This window comes from Microtus oregoni, unplaced genomic scaffold (assembly GCF_018167655.1).
Source record: "Microtus oregoni isolate MIOR12 unplaced genomic scaffold, Mior012 000082F_ref0000272, whole genome shotgun sequence".
Classification (NCBI taxonomy): Eukaryota; Metazoa; Chordata; class Mammalia; order Rodentia; family Cricetidae; genus Microtus; species Microtus oregoni.
In genome coordinates, this window is record NW_024544542.1 from 2,594,723 (window position 1) to 2,614,158 (window position 19,436).

Consider the following 19,436-nt stretch of genomic DNA (forward strand, 5'->3'; position numbering starts at 1 on the left):
TTTTTGACATTTCCTGAGAGCAGCTTCACTGTTCTACACAGAAGACACTATCTTGGTGCAGATTCTCTATCCTAGTCCTCTGAGATGCTCCCTGAGTCCTGAGGTTGTGCTGCACATTTTAGTAATCCTGAGAGCAACTGTCAATTGCATATTCTGCAGTGATCTATATCTGCTGTAAAGATGCTTTGATGGAGTGCATCTTGATGCCTTTGTCCACCAATGCTCTCTCTTACCCTTTTCATGTTCCTATTGAATCTTTTCCTGACAAGTCCCCTCATAATCTCATACCCATCTGTAGGAGTCACTGAGTTTAAGTTTGGTTGCTTGCATAAACAAGTGAAATTTAATCAGTGACTACACCACTAAAGAAAGTGACACCCTTTCCCTGGTAGACACTAAATGCCAATTTGTCACGGATGAGGCAAAGGCTTGGGAGGCCACATACCTTCTAGCCTTAATGGCACTTTGTCCCATAGTCCAGAAATGCTTTAGGAAATAATTTCCTTATTAGAAACTTAGGGTTTTGTGATATAATTGCTGCCCTCTACAGTTTAGTATATTATTTATTAATATAATTAATGTGACTTAAAAGTTTTGCTTTTTACAAAATGAAAAATAAAAACCACATGATCATCTCATTAGATGCTGAAAAAGCTTTTGACAAAATACAACATCCCTTCATGATAACGGTCTTGGAGAGAGCAGGAATACAAAAAACATACCTAAACATAATAAAGGCAATATACAGCAAGCCAACAGCCAACATAAACTAAATGGAGAGAAACTCAGAAAAATCGCACTGAAATCAGGAACAAGACAAGGTTATCCATTTTTTCCATATCCATTTAATATAGCTATTGAGGTCATAGCTAGAGCAATAAGAAACAAAAGGAGATCAAGGGGGTACAAATCGGAAAAGAAGTCAAACTCTCATTATTTGCTGATATGATAGTTTACATAAGTGACCCCAAAAATTCTACCAAAGAACATCCACAATTCATAAACACTTTCAGTAGAGAAAAGGACTGGGAAAGAAATCAGAGAAACAACACCCTTCACAATAGCCACAAATAGCATAAAATATCTCGAAGAAACTCTAACCAAACAAGTGGAAGATTTGTATGAAAAGAACTTTATTTTTTTTTATTGAGAAAAAAAAATTTCCGCCTCCTCCCAGCCTCCCACTCCTCCCCCCTCCCCCACTCCTCTCCCCTTCCCCCCACTCCTCTCCCCTCCGTCTCAAGTCTGAAGAGCAGTCAGGGTTCCCTGCCCTGTGGAAAGTCCAAAGTCCTCCCCCCTCCATCCTGGTCTAGGAAGGTGAACATCCAAACTGGCTAGGCTCCCACAAAGCCAGAACATGAAGTAGGAGCAAAACCCAGTGCCATTGTCCTTGGCTTCTCATCAGCCCTCATAGTTCGCCATGTTCAGAGAGTCCAGTTTTATCCCATGTTTTTTCAGTCACAGTCCAGCTGGTCTTGGTGAGCTCTCAATAGATCAGCTCCACTGTCTCAGTGGGTGGGTGCACCCCTCGTGGTCCCGACTTCTTTGCTCATGTTCTCCCTCCTTCTGCTCCTCATTGGGACCTTGGGAGCTCAGTCCAGTGCTCCAGTGTGGGTCTTGTCTCTATCTCCATCCATCACCAGATGAAGGTTCTATGATGATATGCAAGATATTCATCAGTATTGCTATAGGCTAGGGTCATTTCCATTTTCCTATCCTCAGCTGCCCAAGGAACTAACTGGGGACCTCGGCTTGGGCTTCTGGGAGCCACTCTAGGTTCAAGTCTCTTGCCAACTCTAAGGTGGCTGCCTTAACTAAGAATTGTGTTCCCGTGCTCCCCTATCCTACCTTCCTTTATCCCAATCTTCCTTTTTCCCCAAGTTTCCCCCATTCTCGTCTTCTCCCTTTTCTCTCCCCATCTCCCCTTACCCCCATCCCACCCCACCCCCAAGATCCCAATTTTCTCCCCGGCAATTTTGTCTACTTCCCATAGCAAAGAGGATAAATATATGTTTTTCCTTGGGTTCACCTTCTTACTTAGCTTCTTTAGGTTCACCAATTGTAGACTCCGTGACCCTTATTTATGGCTAGAAACCAATTATGAGTGAGTACATCCCATATTCATCTTTTTGGGTCTGGGGTACCTCACTCAGGATAGTGCTTTCTATTTCCATCCATTTGCATGCAAAATTCGAGAAGTCATTGTATTTTACCGCAGCGTAGTACTCTAATGTGTAGATATTCCACACTTACTTCATCCATTCTTCCATTGAAGGCCATCTAGCTTGTTTCCAGGTTCTGGCTATTACAAATAATACTGCTATGAACATAGTTGAACAAATGCTTTTGTCATAAGATAGGGCATCTCTTGGGTATATTCCCAAGAGTGGTCTTGCTGGGTCCAGGGGTAGGTTGATCCCGAATTTCCTGAGAAACCGCAACACAGATTTCCAAAGTGGTTGCACAAGATTGCATTCCCACCAGCAATGGATGAGGGTACCCCTTCCTCCACAGCCTCTCCAGCAAAGGCTATCATTGGAGTTTTTTATTTTAGCCGTTCTGCCATGTCCCTGATCGCTAAGGAGGTTGAGCATGACCTTAAGTGTTGTTTGGCCATTTGAACTTCCTCTGCTGAGAATTCTCTGTTCAGTTCAGTGCCCCATTTTTTAATTGGGTTAATTAGCATTTTAAAGTCTAGTTTCCTGAGTTCTCTATATATTTTGGAGATCATACCTTTGTCTGTTGCGGGGTTGGTGAAGATCTTCTCCCAGTCAGTGGGTTGCCTTTTTGTCTTGGTGACAGTGTCCTTTGCTTTACAGAAGCTTCTCAGTTTCAGTAGGTCCCATTTATTCAATGTTGCCCTTAATGTCTGTGCTATTGGGGTTACACATAGGAAGCGATCTCCTGTGACCATCTGTGGTAGGGTACTTCCCACTTTCTCTTCTATTAGGTTCAATGTGTTCTGACTGATAGTGAGGTCTTTAATCCATTTGGACTTGAGTTTTGTGCATGGTGATAGATATGGGTCTATTTTCATTCTTCTACAGGTTGACATCCAGTTAGGCCAGCACCATTTGTTGAAGATGCTTTCTTTCTTTCATTGTATACTTTTGGCTCCTTTATCAAAAATGAGGTGTTCATAGGTTTGTGGGTTAAAATTCGGGTCTTCTATACGATTCCATTGGTCGACTTCTCTGTTTTTATACCAGTACCACACTGTTTTCATCACTGTAGCTCTGTAATAGAGTTTGAAGTCAGGGATGGTAATACCTCCACACAATCCTTTATTGTATACGATTATTTTGGCTATCCTGGGTTTTTTGTTTTTCCATATAAAGTTGATTATTGTCCTCTCAAGATCTGTGAAGAATTTTGATGGGACCTTGATGGGGATTGCATTGAATCTATAAATTGCCTTTGGTAAAATTGCCATTTTTACTATGTTGATCCTCCCAATCCAAGAGCAAGGGAGGTCCTTCCATTTTCTGATATACTCCTCAATTTCTTTCTTCAATGCCTTAAAGTTCTTGTCGAATAGATCTTTCACTTCCTTGATTAGAGTTACCCCAATATATTTTATGCTGTTTGTGGCTATCGTGAATGGTGAAGCTTCTCTGATTTCCCTCTCTGCTTCCATATCCTTTGTGTATAAGAGGGCGACTGATTTTTTGGAGTTGATCTTGTATCCTGCCACATTACTAAAGGTGTTTATCAGCTGTAAAAGTTCTTTGGTGGAGTTTTGGGGTCGCTTATGTACACTATCATATCATCTGCAAATAACGAAAGTTTAACTTCTTCCTTTCCAATTCTAATCCCCTTGATCCCATTATGTTGTCTTATTGCTATTGCTAGATCTTCAAGCACTATATTGAAGAGGTATGGTGAGAGTGGACAGCCTTGTCATGTTCCTGAGTTTAGTGGGATGGCTTTGAGTTTCTCTCCATTTAATTTGATGTTAGCTGTCGGCTTGCTGTATATAGCTTTTATTATATTAGGTATGACCCTTGTATCCCTAATCTTTCCAATACTTTTATCATAAAGGATGTTGAATTTTGTCAAATGCTATGCCCCTAATATAAAAGCACCCACGTACATAAAAGAAATATTGCTAAAACTCAAGGCAGCCATCAAACCGCACACACTAATAGTAGGAGACTTTAACACTCCTCTCTCACCAATGGACAGGTCAATCAGACAGAAACCTAACAGAGAAATAAGAGAATTAATGGAGGTAATGAATCAAATGGACTTAACAGACATCTATAGAACATTCCACCCAAATAGAAAAGAATATACCTTCTTCTCTGCAGCTCATGGAACTTTCTCAAAAATCAACCACATAGTCGGCATCAAAGCAAACATCTACAGTTACAAAAACATATTAGTAACCACCTGTGTCTTATCAGATCAACATGGATTAAAGTTAGAATTCAACAACAATGCTACTCCCAGAAAGCCTACAAATTCATGGAAACTGAACAGTCAACTACTGATCCATACCTGGATTAAGGAAGAAGTAAAGAAAGAAATTAAAGTCTTCCTGGAATTCAATGAAAATAAAGAAACAACATACTCAAACTTATGGGACACTATGAAAGCAGTCGTAAGAGGAAAGTTCATAGCACTAAGTGCCCACTTAAAGAAAACAGAGAAAGCTCACATTGGAGACTTAACAGCCCACCTGAAAGCTCTAGAAAAAAAAAAAAGAAGCAGACTCACCTAGGAGGAGTAGAAGACTGGAAATAATCAAACTGAGGGCTGAAATCAACAAAATAGAAACACAGAAAACAATACAAAGGATCAATGAAACAAAAAGCTGGTTCCTGGAGAAAATCAACAAGATTGACAAACCCCTATCCATACTAATCAAACAGCAGAGAGCGAATTTGCAAATTAATAAGATCAGAAATGAAAAGGGGGACATAACCACAGACACAGACAAAATTCAGAGAATCATTAGATCTTACTACAAAAGCCTATATGTCACAAAACTGGAAAATGTAAAGGAAATGGACACTTTTTTAGATAAATATCATGTACCAAAGTTAAACCAGGACCAGGTGAACAATCTAAATAGACCTGTTAGTCGCGAAGAATTAGAAGAGGTTATCAAAAACCTCCCTACCAAAAAAAACCCAGGACCAGCTGGTTTCATTGCGGAATTCTACCAGAACTTCCAAGAAGACCTAATACCTACACTCCTTAATGTATTTCACAATATAGAAACAGAAGAGGCATTGCCAAATTCCTTTTATGAAGCTACAGTTACTCTGATACCAAAACCGCACAAAGACTCAACCAGGAAAGAGAATTACAGGCCAATCTCACTCAGGAACATCGATGCAAAAATCCTCAACAAAATACTGGCAAACCGAATCCAAGAACACATCCGAAAAATTATCCATTATGATCAAGTAGGCTTCATCCCAGGGTTGTAGGGCTGGTTCAACATATGAAAATCTATCAATGTAATCCATCATATAAATAAACTGAAAGGGACAAGAACTTTAAATCTTTGAAGAAAGAAATTGAAGAAGACACCTGAAAGTGGATAGATCTCCCATGATCTTGCGTAGGTAAAATTAACATAGTAAAGCTGGCAATCTTACCAAAAGCAATCTACAGATTCAATGCAATGCCCATGATAATCCCAGCAAAATTCTTCACAGACCTTGAAACAACTGTACTCAACTTCATATTGAAAAGAAAAAAAAAGACAGGATAGCCAATACAATTCTGTACAATAAAGGAACTTCTGGAGGCATCACAATCCCTCACTTCAAACTCTACTACAGAGCTACAGTACTGAAAACAGCCTGGTATTGGCATAAAAACAGACAGGAGAACAAATTGAAGACCCAGATATTAATCCACACACTTTTGAACATATGATTTTTGACAAAGAAGCAAAAAATATCAAATGGACAAAAGAAAGGATATTTAACAAATGGTGCTGGCATAAACGGATATCAACATGTAGAAGAATGAAAATAGACCCATATTTATCACCATGCACAAAACTCAAGTCCAAATGGATCAAAGACCTCATTATAAATCGAGCCATACTGAACCTTATAGAAGAGAAATTGGGAAGTACACTTGAATGCATGGGCACAGGGAACCACTTCCTAAATATAACCCCAGAAGCACACAGAGAAAAACAATTAATAAATGGCACCCACTGAAACTGATAACCTTCTGTAAAGCAAAGGACATGGTCAACAAGATAAAAAGCCTACAGAATAGGAAAAGATCTTCACTAACCTCACATCAGACAGAGGGCTGATCTTCAAAATATACAAAAAACTCAAGAAATTGGTCATCAAAAGAACAAATAATCCAATAAAAAATGGAGTACAGACCTAAACAGCAAACTCTCAACAGAGGAATCCAAAATGGCTGAAAGACACTTAAGGAAATGTTCAACATCCTTAGTCGTCAGAGAAATGCAAATCAAAACAACTCTGAGATTCCATTTTACACCTGTAAGAATGACAAAGATCAAAAACACTGATGACAACTTATGTTGGAGAGGTTGTGGGGAAAAGGGAACATTTCTGCATTGCTGGTGGGAATGCAAGATGCTACAGCCCCTTTGGATGTCAGTGTGGCAATTTCTCAGAAAATTAGGAGACAGCCTCCCTCAAGACCCAGTAATATCACTTTGGGGTATATATCCAAAGGATGCTCAATTGTGCCACAAGGGCATGTGCTCAACTACGTTCATAGCAGCATTGTTTGTCATAACCAGAACCTGGAAACAACCTAAATGCCCCTCGACCAAAGAGTGGATAAGGAAAATTTGGTACATTTACACAATGGAGTATTACACAGCAGAAAAAAAAACAAAAAACAAAAAACCACATCTTGAATTTTGCAGGCAAATGGATGGAGCTAGAAAATACAATTTTGAGTGAGATAACCCAGACCCAGAAAGACAATTATCACATGTACTTACTCATAGGTGGTTTTTAAACATAAAGCAAAGAAATCCAGCCCACAAATCACAACCCCAGAGAACCTAGATAACAATGAGGACCCTAAGAGAGATATATATGGATCTATCTATATGGGAAGTAAAAAGACAAGATTTCCTGAGTAAATTGGGAGCATGGGGTTCTTGGGGGAGGGTTGAAGGGGAGGGAAGACCCAGGAAATGGAGCAGAGAAACATGTAAAGCTCAATTAAAATCAATAAAAAATATTTTAAAAATAAATAAAATAATAAAAATTTAAAAGTAGTTTTATTGAACAATGATGTTGGCATACAACATTATTTTTGTCATTCAATGCAGATAAAGAAATGAACTTGTTTGGTGCATAAGCCATATATTCAATATTTTCAAATATTGTTCTTAATAGTAAACAGTTGGTTTTGTAAGTTATTAGTCAGTATATTTATATATAGTTTGTTGTGTTATACATGAATCTGAACACTGTGATTTCCCTATTCACATATTCCTTTTTATTTCATATTTTATCTCAAAATTTTTTAGATAACATATTTACCTATAAAATCATAAAGGAAACAATAATTATAACTATTAGTTTATTAATTAGGAAGCCTATCTAGGTAGATGTGGAGATTTTTGGTAAACACAAAGCTATTATTTGGTACAGTAAAGTACAACTTCATAGTTGGAAGATCACAGCATTGTAGTTTCATACAGCAACCACAGTGTGCAAAGAAATCATGAAAGAGAAAAGTTTATGTTGCTAATTTTCATTGTAGGCTTTCCAACTCTTTCAAGTGTGTGCCCACACAAGTAAAATATTAGTGGCATTTATAAGTTGCCTTTCCTTATCTGTACTTGATGTTACCCAAATGTCCAAATATGTGCTCAATATCACGCTTAAGTTGATTTTAAAAATGTAGACTAAGGTGATCAAAGCTGTTTAATTGGTGATGAATGAATGTTGACTATAGAAAATGTTTTCTGGGCACCTGTGAAGTTGGTATTACAGAGTTTGCCAGTCGACCAATTGAAAATCATATTAATATTAAACTGTTTTAAATTCATTGGACGAACTCTGCCTGGTTATGGTTTATTGTTCTTCTAATTTATTGCTATTTGCCTTGCAAGTATTTCACTTAAGATTTTACATCCATATTCATAAGTGAATTGTACTTCACTGTTCTTAATTTGTGTCATATTTGATAGATTTTCTTATTGGGACTATGGTAGTTTTAGAAGATGAACTTTGATGCCTTCTTTTTTTTTCTACCCAGATATTTGATAAACATTTAAATAACTTTTCTATGAGGATATGGTAAAACCTTCAGACAAAAATGCAACTACATTTCCTGGGCTTTTTTATTGTTTGAATGGTAGTCTTATAAATATTATTTGTTGTAGCATATGACTAAAAATATTTTGAAATTTTTAACAGATTAGGAAATAAATTTTCAGATGCATTTGCATCTTGCAGTAATATATTAAGTCTCCATTATGAAAATTTTCCATTTCTAATTATATATATGTTATATTATTTAGAGTTTAAAATTTATAAATAAATTTGAAATTGCTTTCAGTTTGTTGTTTTTGTAATTTTCTAATCACTAATAAACTAAGAAATGTTTCATAGTTTTAATTTCTTTCACAGTTATAGACTTACCTTGTTTCTCATTTTATACATTCCTATTTAAATTCTGAATATTTATACTTAGTTATATATATGGTATATGTATATATGTTTGTATATTTACACATATAGACATATACAGGCAAGATTTTCCTGCTCTGGAAGCTCTAGTTCTACTTCTTGCTATACTGTGCATAAAATTCTTTGCACAATTTTCTGCATGCATCATATTTAGTGTGTCTCTATGCAGTCCTATTTAAGAGCATTCCAGTCAGGCCTACCCAACATAGAGGCTGCACTTACTATTAGCATATATTGTTTTCTTCATGAGAGCACTCATAAAATGAGATTCATTATACAAACTGTGATCTAAAATTATTTCAAGGCACATCTTACATAGCTCAAATAGCATTCATTTTTCAAAGTTTGGAATACACTAAAATACAGAGGAAATTTTAATCTGTTATATTATCTCACTGTCAAGATTTATCTCCTGCTAACATTCTCTTTACAAAAGTACACAGGTCTCATACTATATTTAAAAATATATAACCAAATAAGAATTGATAATATGCCTCTCTTTAGATAAAACTTATTAAATAAAAACTTATTTCTATATACTTTTACATTATAATATGCAATATTTATGACTTGAGACTTTCTTAGAGGCTGGATATTCATGTTTTTAATTTTAAAAATTATAAACAAAGATATGATAAACATCTCAATTATGTTTAAGCTAAATTATTCACTTCAATAAAATAATATCTTTGTGCAAAAACTATAAAACTTGCATGATTGTGTGGTGCCTGAAGAACCATGAAGAATCACAATAGTCATTCTTTTGGCTTACATGATTTGTTCTCATTTATAAATTTTTGGAAACTCTGCAAACTCCAGATTGGCCCTTTTACAGATGACAGCTTCTAAAGCAGCATTTCTACTGATGAAATAATTTGCTTTCATAAAATCTTGTGAAATTGCTATCCCATCATCTATTATCTTCTTTTCCTAAATGTGTAAATGACATTGCTGGTATTAGCATTGTTTCTTTAAAACTGAAATAAGTTTTGAACATTATGGTCAACACAGTCCAACTACAAACTGAATCTTGTTTAAATCGAAAGGATTCTTTTATTGGTTCTAGTTTATATTTTCATTTATCTATATTTTAGAATAAAAATTTCAGTCAGGAAACTATTGCTTCAGTTTACCAAGCTCTGAGTTTGTAGTTGCCCGTCAGTACCCCCTGTAGATGTCAAAATCTCTGCATTCTTTATAGGAAACAGTGCAGAGCTCACACAGAACCTACGTATATCTTTACACACACTAAATTGTCCCTTGATTTCCACACGCCAAATTGTCCCTTGATGAAATTTTCTAAGACCTTGATGAGATGTGTATTTTATATTAATGGTGCTATATAGGGAATCATTGTCACAAGATTTTCAATGTAGACATTATTTTTTCAAATATGTTCACACACAATTGCTGATGTAGAGCCTGTGGTTCAAGGCTCCTCCTGGGTTAATTAGGACTGCTTTTTATAAGTTTTTTTTTTCATGCAGAATTTGAAGGTTTTTCAAGAAATCTATTTTTGTTGCAAGTGTAATCTAGATTTCTCTTTGTTTTTTTTTGTTTGCTGGTTATGTTTAGGTAAATAATCAGTTATTCTAGTTCATACTAAGGTACTGATTCTATTGTTTTCAGCATTATTCATCCTTGGGATTTCAGGATGCAAAGTTTTACTAGTCTGCCATGTGTTCTCATGCCTACAGTTGTTTTGTTATTTGACAATGTCAGTCAATACCTCTAGTGAGATGCTGAATCACAGTAATAATAACTGGAGTCTTTGTTCTGCCCTTTTCTTACTTCAAATGATTTTTTTTTTTGCCAAGCTTTAGTTTTCCCTTAAAGTAGGCAGAGAGTTTTAAGAATTAATACTTTCTCCTGCTTGTTTGTAAACAAAAATTTCTTGTTCTTAATGTCTGATCCCAAATAGCCAACACAGAGGCTTAATATTAATTATAAATACTCAACTAATAGTTCAGGCTTATTACTAATAAGCTCTTACATTTTAGGTTAATCCATTTTCTTATTTATGCTTTGCCACATGGTGGTAACTTTATTAGCATGGCACATTCACTTCATGTTCCCTCTGCATCTGGCTGGTTACTCCTTAACACTGTCCTTCTCCTTCCCATCAGCCTTCGTTTGCTCACTTCTGACTGTACTTTCTATCTGACTACTGGCCAATCAGTGTTTTATTAAACCAATTAGAGTGACAAAACTTTACTATGTACAAGAGGATTATTCCACAGTATTTCCCCCTTTTGTCTAATCAAAAGGGAAGGTTTTAACTTCAACATAGTAAGATTATATACAACAAAAAACAGTTATCACATAAGAATCACAGTTATAATATCCTGTCTATTTGCATTTGGCAAAATTAGAGAAAATGTTCTATTATCTATCTTATCATTGTGAGTCTAAGTTTTGTGCCTAATTTATCCTTCATCACAACTAAAGAAAGCTATAAGTTTGACTATTATAGATGATTAACTATTCATCTGTATTTTTAATTATACATTATGTTTTTAAATGAGCTACATAAACATAATACCTTAAACAAGAGTAGAAGTATACATACAATGTAATAAAATTAGCATTAAATTTGTGTCAATAAACCAAAATCCATGCCAATGTAAAATATTTAAGATTAATAGTTGTTTATTTGGCTTAAAATGGGTTCAATAATCTACCTTTTATACTATCATTTCTATATTCTCTCTGTTTCTTTTCAAAAGGAGATCCCTGAATCTAATCTCCTTTACTCAGCTTTTTTCCTGACAATTACCAATAGCAATTTATAACTAACTCTCCTTAATGATAATAAATATCCATAACATACTCTGTGAGGATGTGGGCATAGTTTTCTAGACTATTTACTGCTAATTGGGGGGTTCTGGTAATCTCTGGAGGATGCTGTCAAAATTTAGGATTATGGTCAAGTCCTGACTGGAGTATTCTGTGAGGCTGGGTCCTCTCAGCCAGCAACCTCAAAACTGTTCTGGATGCAAAGGAGCACATCTTTTTACTTAAATTTTGAAGTTAAGGTATTTTAAATATATATAGGTTGTTTGAATCCAGCAGTATTTATAATTAAATGTCCCTTAGCAGATGTTGTTCCTTCCTTAGCAGTCACAAACTTCAAAGACAACACAATGACATACAGTATCCAGACTCTCTGTGTATTTTCCATCTTTATGTGGCTTTTTTCTTTTAGGTTACTTTACTCCCCCTTTAAGTACTTTAGGTTATTATTTTAAAACTATGTATTTATAATCCATAACTGTATATGCCCTCTCTTCTCTCTCTCCCAAGTCTGTACGTATATGTAAAAACATACTGTAAACTCTTTAGGGTTTTTTTTCCTGAATATGTTCTTACTGCATATCTCTAGCCTTTTGTGAGCACATGAATCTTTAAACTGCGATGCCAGTTGACTAGGACTGAGGTGATGGCATTGGTGGATGACTCTATTTTTGCCACTAATGCTGAGTCAGAAAGTCATTGCTTAAAGGAACTGCACCCCTACTTACCGCCAAAAAATAGTCCACCTAACATGAGGCTACTACCAAGAAGCCATGCTTGACTCTATTCTTTTGTGTGTTTAGAATCCTTTTTTTAAGCTTTCTTATGTTTTAAGTGGAAATTCTTGTCGAACATTTTGGCACCTTATGTAAACAAAAGTTTCCTGTCCCAACCGCCCCATCCCAAGTAACCAATACAGAGGCTTAATATTACTTACAAATGCTCAGCCAATAGTTTATGATTATTACTATCTAGCTCTTATATTTTAAGTTAACTGATTTCCCTTATGTATGCTGTGCCACATGGTGGTACTTTTATTATCAATTCACATCATCGTCTGCACCCTGTGCATCTGGCTGGTGACTCGTCAACTCCACCCTTCTCCTTCCATCATCCTCAGTTTGGTTGTCCTGCCTATACTTCCTGCCTGACTACTGGCCAATCAGCATTTTTAAACCAATATGAGTGACAAATGTTTACAGTGTACAAAAGCATTATCCCACAGCATTTGTTGATTTGAGCTTATTGAGTGTCTTTGAACTTTACATTTTTCTGTTGCATTTTGTCAAGGGTCCAGGGCCATGCTCATCCAGTTCCTTCTCTTGTTATCTACAAAAATAGCAGATTATGTCCATGGATATCCTAACTTGAACTTGAAATTGTTGGAATAAGCCCTATCTGGCTGTATCATTACTCATCCTGTTCTTAATACATACCAGTATTCTTCCTGACCTGTTCACTCAAGTGTTGTCAGGTTTAGGTCAACAACAACTTCTATATTGCTAAGAATAGCCTCTGTTTCTTTGCCACTGTCTTAACCAATTTACACAGAGGCCCTAGCCAAACAAACTAGAGCTTTCTATTGGAACCTTTCTTTTCTGAATTTCAGAACTAGCAAACTGCTTCCTTTTTCCTATTTTTGTGGAGACTTGTTTTTTCTACCTTCCAGTGATTTATTTGTATCTCCTGCATTTTAAGCCTTTAAGAACCCTAAAGTTGTCTTCTGTAATAAGATTTATGTATCTAAATCAGAACTTGTAATCCCTATGTATAGTCTCTGCATTTGTGACTAGTGGTTATCTTGAACTTATTTTTTAATGCTTTAAAATTACATTTTACTTATGTAGTAGGTCTGGGATGTCTGTGCTGTACTATGTGTGTGGAACTCTAAGGACAACTTTCAAGAATGTGAGTGAGGCCATGTGATGATGGGCATGGGAGGAAATGGTGGAAGGAGAGTGGAGGAGAAAGTGATGTAATTATATTTTATGTATATTTTTCTATAAAAAGACTCATTTATCTACATCTGTCATGTGGGTCCCAGAAATCTGGCTCAGATCATCAGACCATCCTGGTTGGCAGCAAGTGCATTTCCACACTGAGCTGCCTCTTAAGTCAGCCCACCCTTAAGTCACTGGAGTCAAACATTCAGCTACTCAGCCTTTCCACGTCCTGCAGTGTTTTCTCCTTACTAAGTTTATGATGATTCAATTCTGACAGCTTCTTTGGCCCAGATATTTAAAATATGCCTTAAAACCATACTCATGCATCTTGCATGTTGCTAGGCCAGCAATGTGCATGTTTAGCGTTAATAGACAATGTCAGAAAGTTTGCCTAAATATTTGCATATCTTTTTACTCCTATCATCATTTATAAGAACTCCAGCTTCCAATTAACACCATCTGTCATGTTTTTATTTATTTTTAATTATGGTTCTTTTGAAGGAGTTATCCCATTATGGTCTTAAATTTGCATTTTCCTGATGACTAATGAGGTTGAGCATTTTAAACATGCTTCATTTAGAATATTGCCATTTCAGAATCTATTAACAGAGAGTCAGATTTCACTTCCAGGTGGGGCCTCCTTGTTATTCACATCTATTTGTCACTATTTTTTACTTGATATGAATATATGTTAATATTCTATATTTCTATAAATATTTAGTAATATATATAGTCACAAATATAGTTAGCAAAAACAATTTACACCACCCCTTCTCTCTCTCTCTCTCTTTCTCTCTCTCTCTTTCTCTCTCTCTCTCTCTCTCTCTCTCTCTCTCACACACACACACACACAGAGCCATACCAAGCATGTCTCATTCAGATATCTAGTAAATTTACTCTTTTACTTGAAAAAGGCATTGTCGTTATGCAAGGATAGTACACATAAGTCTAATATATACCTTTCAACAAAAAAATTGAACACTAGTCCCATCCTATGGCATCAATCAGGATACAGGATGGAGAATAGAAATCCTTCTGTTTAGACAAAAGGAATTTAAATATTTCAAGAAGTTCATAAATTATGTGCCTATATGTCTTAGGCCATTTTTCCAGATGGACCTGTGAGTTGCTGATGGTTTTCAGATGGTTGCAGTTGCTGGGGATGTGTTTAGATCGGGGAGCTAAAGAATGCCTTATTTGAGGTCATTCTGAGTGTCACTGATGCCACAGGTTGTCAACTCTGACAATTGGCAGTGGACATATAAACCCACACACAAAATATTTATGTCTCCACACCTTCATTTCTAGTAGGAAGACAACAGAATACTCTGAACTAATACAGCTGGACATGGTGATGAGAGCCTAAGACCCCAGCAATCAGTAGTGGCACAGGAGAATCAAGAGTTCCTTTACCAGGAGACCCTGTAAGAAACAAAGCCAAAACAATAGAAAATAAAAAAACCAAAAAGATTAAGCCTCCAATAACCCAAATTCAGGAATATGTTCATCTTTTCTACTCTTCTTATTGCAATAGTAAAGCCTTATTTTAGTGGCATTTCATTTGTATTTTAATAAATAAAGTTTTCCTGAGGATCATAAAGTAAAACAACCACAATGACCAGCCTTACAGACCAGGCAGCAATGAAACACGTAGTGTCATTCTGAGAATCCTGGAGGAAGGATCACCATTTTGGACTGAGATAGAGATAAGACCCAGTGGCTGGCTGTTTTGCTTTTATGATCTTCAGGTTGAAGCCCAATTTTGTCTCTGTTTTTTTTTATTAATCATGCTATGCCCGACATTTGAGGTACAATTTCAGGAAGAAAAAAATTTGCCTAAGACTTTTTAGTCACAGGCACAGGCCAGAACTGAACCCTAACCTAGTCACCTGGTTTGGAAGAAAACCTAACACTTCCAGCTCCTGTTCACCCCATCTCAGTTTCCATATAAAGATGGAAAATACACAGAGAATCTAGGTACTCTATGTTATTGTGTTGTCTTTGAATTGTTTGATTTCTGAGGAAAGGGAAACAGTTGCTAAAAGGCAGCTGAGAAATGAACAAGCAACTTCTGACTACATTTGTATGTATTGTATATAGTCCTTGTACTTATTGTACAATAGTTTTCTTATATGAGTTATAGCTTTTTTCTCTTTTATTTTAGACAAAAGGAGAATGTAGTAATATTTCGTTTGTATTTTAATAAATAAAGTTTGCCTGAAGATCACAGAGTAAAACAGCCCCACTGGTCAGTCTTACAAATGAGGCACTGGTGACATACATCTTTAATCCCATTAATCATACTAGTTTGATGTAGGAACTGGGCAATGTATGCCTTTAATCCCAGAAGTGCACACCTTTAATTCCAGCCCTAGAGAAGAATATAAGATGGGAAAAGACAGCTCACAGACATAGTCTCAGTCTGAGGTTACTAGAGGCAGTATTGCCATTTTGGACTGAGGTAGAGGTAAGACCCAGTGGCTGGATGTTTTGCTTCTCTGATCTTCAGGTTGAACCCCAGTTTCTGTCTCTCAGTTTTTATTAATATGCTACACCTTATCTCTGTTTGGTTATGCTAATCCACCTCACTAGCTGGAAAGAACAATGGCACCATTCCCCATCTCACATTCCTCCCCCTTTCCCTCCACTTTTTTTTTTTTTTTGAGACAGGGTTTCTCTGTGGCTTTGGAGCCCGTCCTGGAACCCTCCACTTTTTTTTAAGACTATAAAGAATAGAAGTGTACATGTGAAGAGAGGCAAAGAAGAGAATCAGAAAAAAATTTATACACTATTTTTCTGACGGGAAAATTTAGTTATTGACCTCTTAAATAAACTCAGATTAAGTTTAGCTAATAGCCACTACAAATAATAAGTAAATAAGGAGGTTAATAGATTCTGTCATATAGCGTTTCTTTCTGTGGTGTAGATTCTCAAAAGTTAGATGGGTGGATTAGAATATTTTCAATTTTACCAACCTAATCACTGGTGGTATAGCATTAGTTTTCATTTTCTTACTTCACAGTGGAATACAAATATTTTCCATGATTGAATTAGTGACCTTGAATATAAATTTAGATGTTTTAGTGATTGGCATCTTCAACTTTTTTGTGCTTTTATTTGTATTGAGACAGAAGTTAGCCTATAGTACAAGTGATTCCATGGGCTTTATGTTTTAGGATAGGGCTTAACCAATGATAAAGTTGTATATTGCAAGAATCACTCATGCAATGCTTAAGTAAGTTCGTGAATGGTTTTTAATTTCAGTTAGTTATCCTTCCGTGAGCATTTAGCAGATACATTAACCTTAATTGTTTGAGTGGGTAAAACATTAAAAGTAGTTTTTAGAGATGGGCAGTTGTCTGATACAGAAAGTACATATAATTTTGTGTTTTAAAACCACATTTGAAACTTAAAAGCACACTGGGAATTGTATTGACCTGTCTCTAGCCTTTGCACATGGACAAACTCAACCATGGATAACAGGTTGAGCAAGGAGGATTAAATACGAGCAATGTTGAGGCATCTAGTACACACTATTCAGAATACAACGTCAGTGGTTAACTTTTGTAAGGCTGAGCTTTGCTTGTGCTACTTCAAAGATTCCTTGCATGTCTTGGACTTTTGATAGTTTGATGGTAATGTACCACACATACAGTTTTAGGCTTTATGCACTTAGATTTCCCTGGTACTCTTTTATATATAGATAAATGTTGTTTTATTCCACATTTCCAAAGCTTTCACCCATTGTTTGTTTATCTATTTTTCTGCCTACTTTCAACTCTTCACTTCCCTAATTCTCTCTATCATTGCATATGTTGGTATGTGTTATAGTGTGTCAGAATTATGTCTTCATTCTTAATATTTGTATCTTTCTGTTACTCATACAGGATAAGCTCATGGAACTCATATACAAATTTGTCTGTTCTTCCTTCTAACTGATCATAAATACTGTTAAACCCAGAAAGCAATATTTATTTTTATATGCTTCAATTGGATTATCTAATTAAGTTTTTTTATACAATTTCTGTCAATTTACTAATGTTCTCTTTCTGGTAAAGCATTATAATATGTTAATTAACTTCCTTAAGGAATATTTTCTTTTAACTCTTTGAACATACTTAAAATAGCATCTTTAATTTCTCTGGGATAGCATTTCTTTTGAGTTCTCCTTTTCCCCTATATAGTTTGTGTTTATTTCTTCATATGTCTCATAAGCTTTCTTACTGTTTTGAAAAGTGGACACTTTAAAATCATGCAACATTATTGTACTTGACATCAGAATCTCACTCTTTTTGGGTTTCTTGCTGTTTCTATCTACTGAAGTTGCCATTGGTTTGTCCAGAGGTCTGCTTTATGTGTCATATGTAAGCAATACTATCTCCTTTCAGTCTAGGGATTGTGAAAGGTTAACCTCATTGCAGCTCGATGTGCTGGTTTATGTATACCTACAGAACTCACTCAGGGATCACTCAAGTCTGCCTTGTGTTTAATGTCCTGAATTCATACTACCAAGAATATGTTGACAATTGAAAGGCTACTACAGACACTATTCATCCAGCCTCCACTTTTAATTGTCTTGACTAGTCTGCTCTTTGTCCCAACTGTTACTGGAGGTCTCAAGTGTCTATAAAGCTAGACCAGTTGCTTGTGAAACATCTTCAACTCAAATACAGCCATCTTCACAAATGAAGTTTTCCTTAACAAACTTGCACCAGAGAGGTCATAAAATGAAAGTGAGGCTTTGGATGCATTCTAGCCAGTCACATTCTGCTCTTCCTGGTAAATACCAACTTCAAGCTTTGTGGCTATTACTTACACAGACATTGATAGAGGCAGAGATGGACCAGGAATATGTAAAACACCAGAGACTCCATGCCAGTTCTTATAAAGGACTATTTACTTCCATAAGTGCCTTTGAGAATTTCAAGAATTGTGTTTTTATAGTTCTTAATGAAAATTGTTCTTTCTCTCTCCTACCATTTTTTTCACTGATGTCTTTTGTCCAGATTTTTAAGACTCCTGATGTAATCTTACATTATTCTCATGGTCTCATTTTCCTTCAGTTCTGATTTGATACATGCTATAAAGCAACTTTGTCAAATACATCAACAGAGCTTTTGTTTTACATGACCAGATGATATTGCCCTCCAGCTCTTGACTATCCCATTAGTTTATTATCAGTCACTTTAATGATTTGTACAGCTTTGTGCTTGTATTATTTGTCCAACTAAAATTTATAGTTGTTATGAGCTGGACATGAGGTAGAGAAACCACTTTATATTTTTTAAAGAAATGTCATTTTATTATATAAAATTATATAATTTTATTATATAAAATGTATTATATAAATAGGTTAATGCGGTAAATTCATTTTCATTGAATTCTCATACAACTTTTTGAAATGTTATTTCAGTACTATTAGGCATTTAGATTTTGATACCATGATTGTTTAATGCAATTACAAACCCTACCTTGAAACAGTGTTATGGATAGTCCAGTGTCTGACACTGATTTTATTTTTAGATAACTCATGCTTAGTGTCATATTACTTTTTCTTCCACTAAACTTCACTTTAGGGATGGAAGAAATGGCTCAGCAGTTAAGAGAGCTTACTGCTCTGCCGAGGACCTGAGGTTATTTCCCAACACTCATGTGCATCTCACAACACCTGAAATCAGGTCCCTTTGGGTTTTGGCATCTGTAGACTCCTGCACACAAGTGGGGCACATAAACACATATAGTTATATACACATATCCATATAAGTTTTTAAAAGTAGAGTCATTAAAAACACTACTTAAAAATCAATCTTCAGATTGACATGTCCCTGGAAGCAGCATGGCTCTTGGACACACCAGCTTACCCTCAGGTGGCAGCCCAGACATAGCATCCATACAACCTTCAATGACAATAGGAAATATGGACTGCAACACAGACCCTCGCTGTAGTAGGGTCGTGGACCCAGGCACTACTCTCAGCAGTAGCTTGGGCATGGACATCACCATGAACACAAGTGTTGATGTCCATTGCCTGTGTTGA

At 35.9% G+C, this 19,436-nt stretch overlaps 1 protein-coding gene across 1 annotated transcript in view; it reads left to right on the plus strand.

Annotated features, from left to right (window-relative positions):
- The window catches only part of LOC121441843 (coiled-coil domain-containing protein 178-like), a 309,575-nt gene that overhangs the window by 36,580 nt on the left and 253,559 nt on the right, over positions 1 to 19,436 (plus strand). The window lies entirely within an intron of this gene.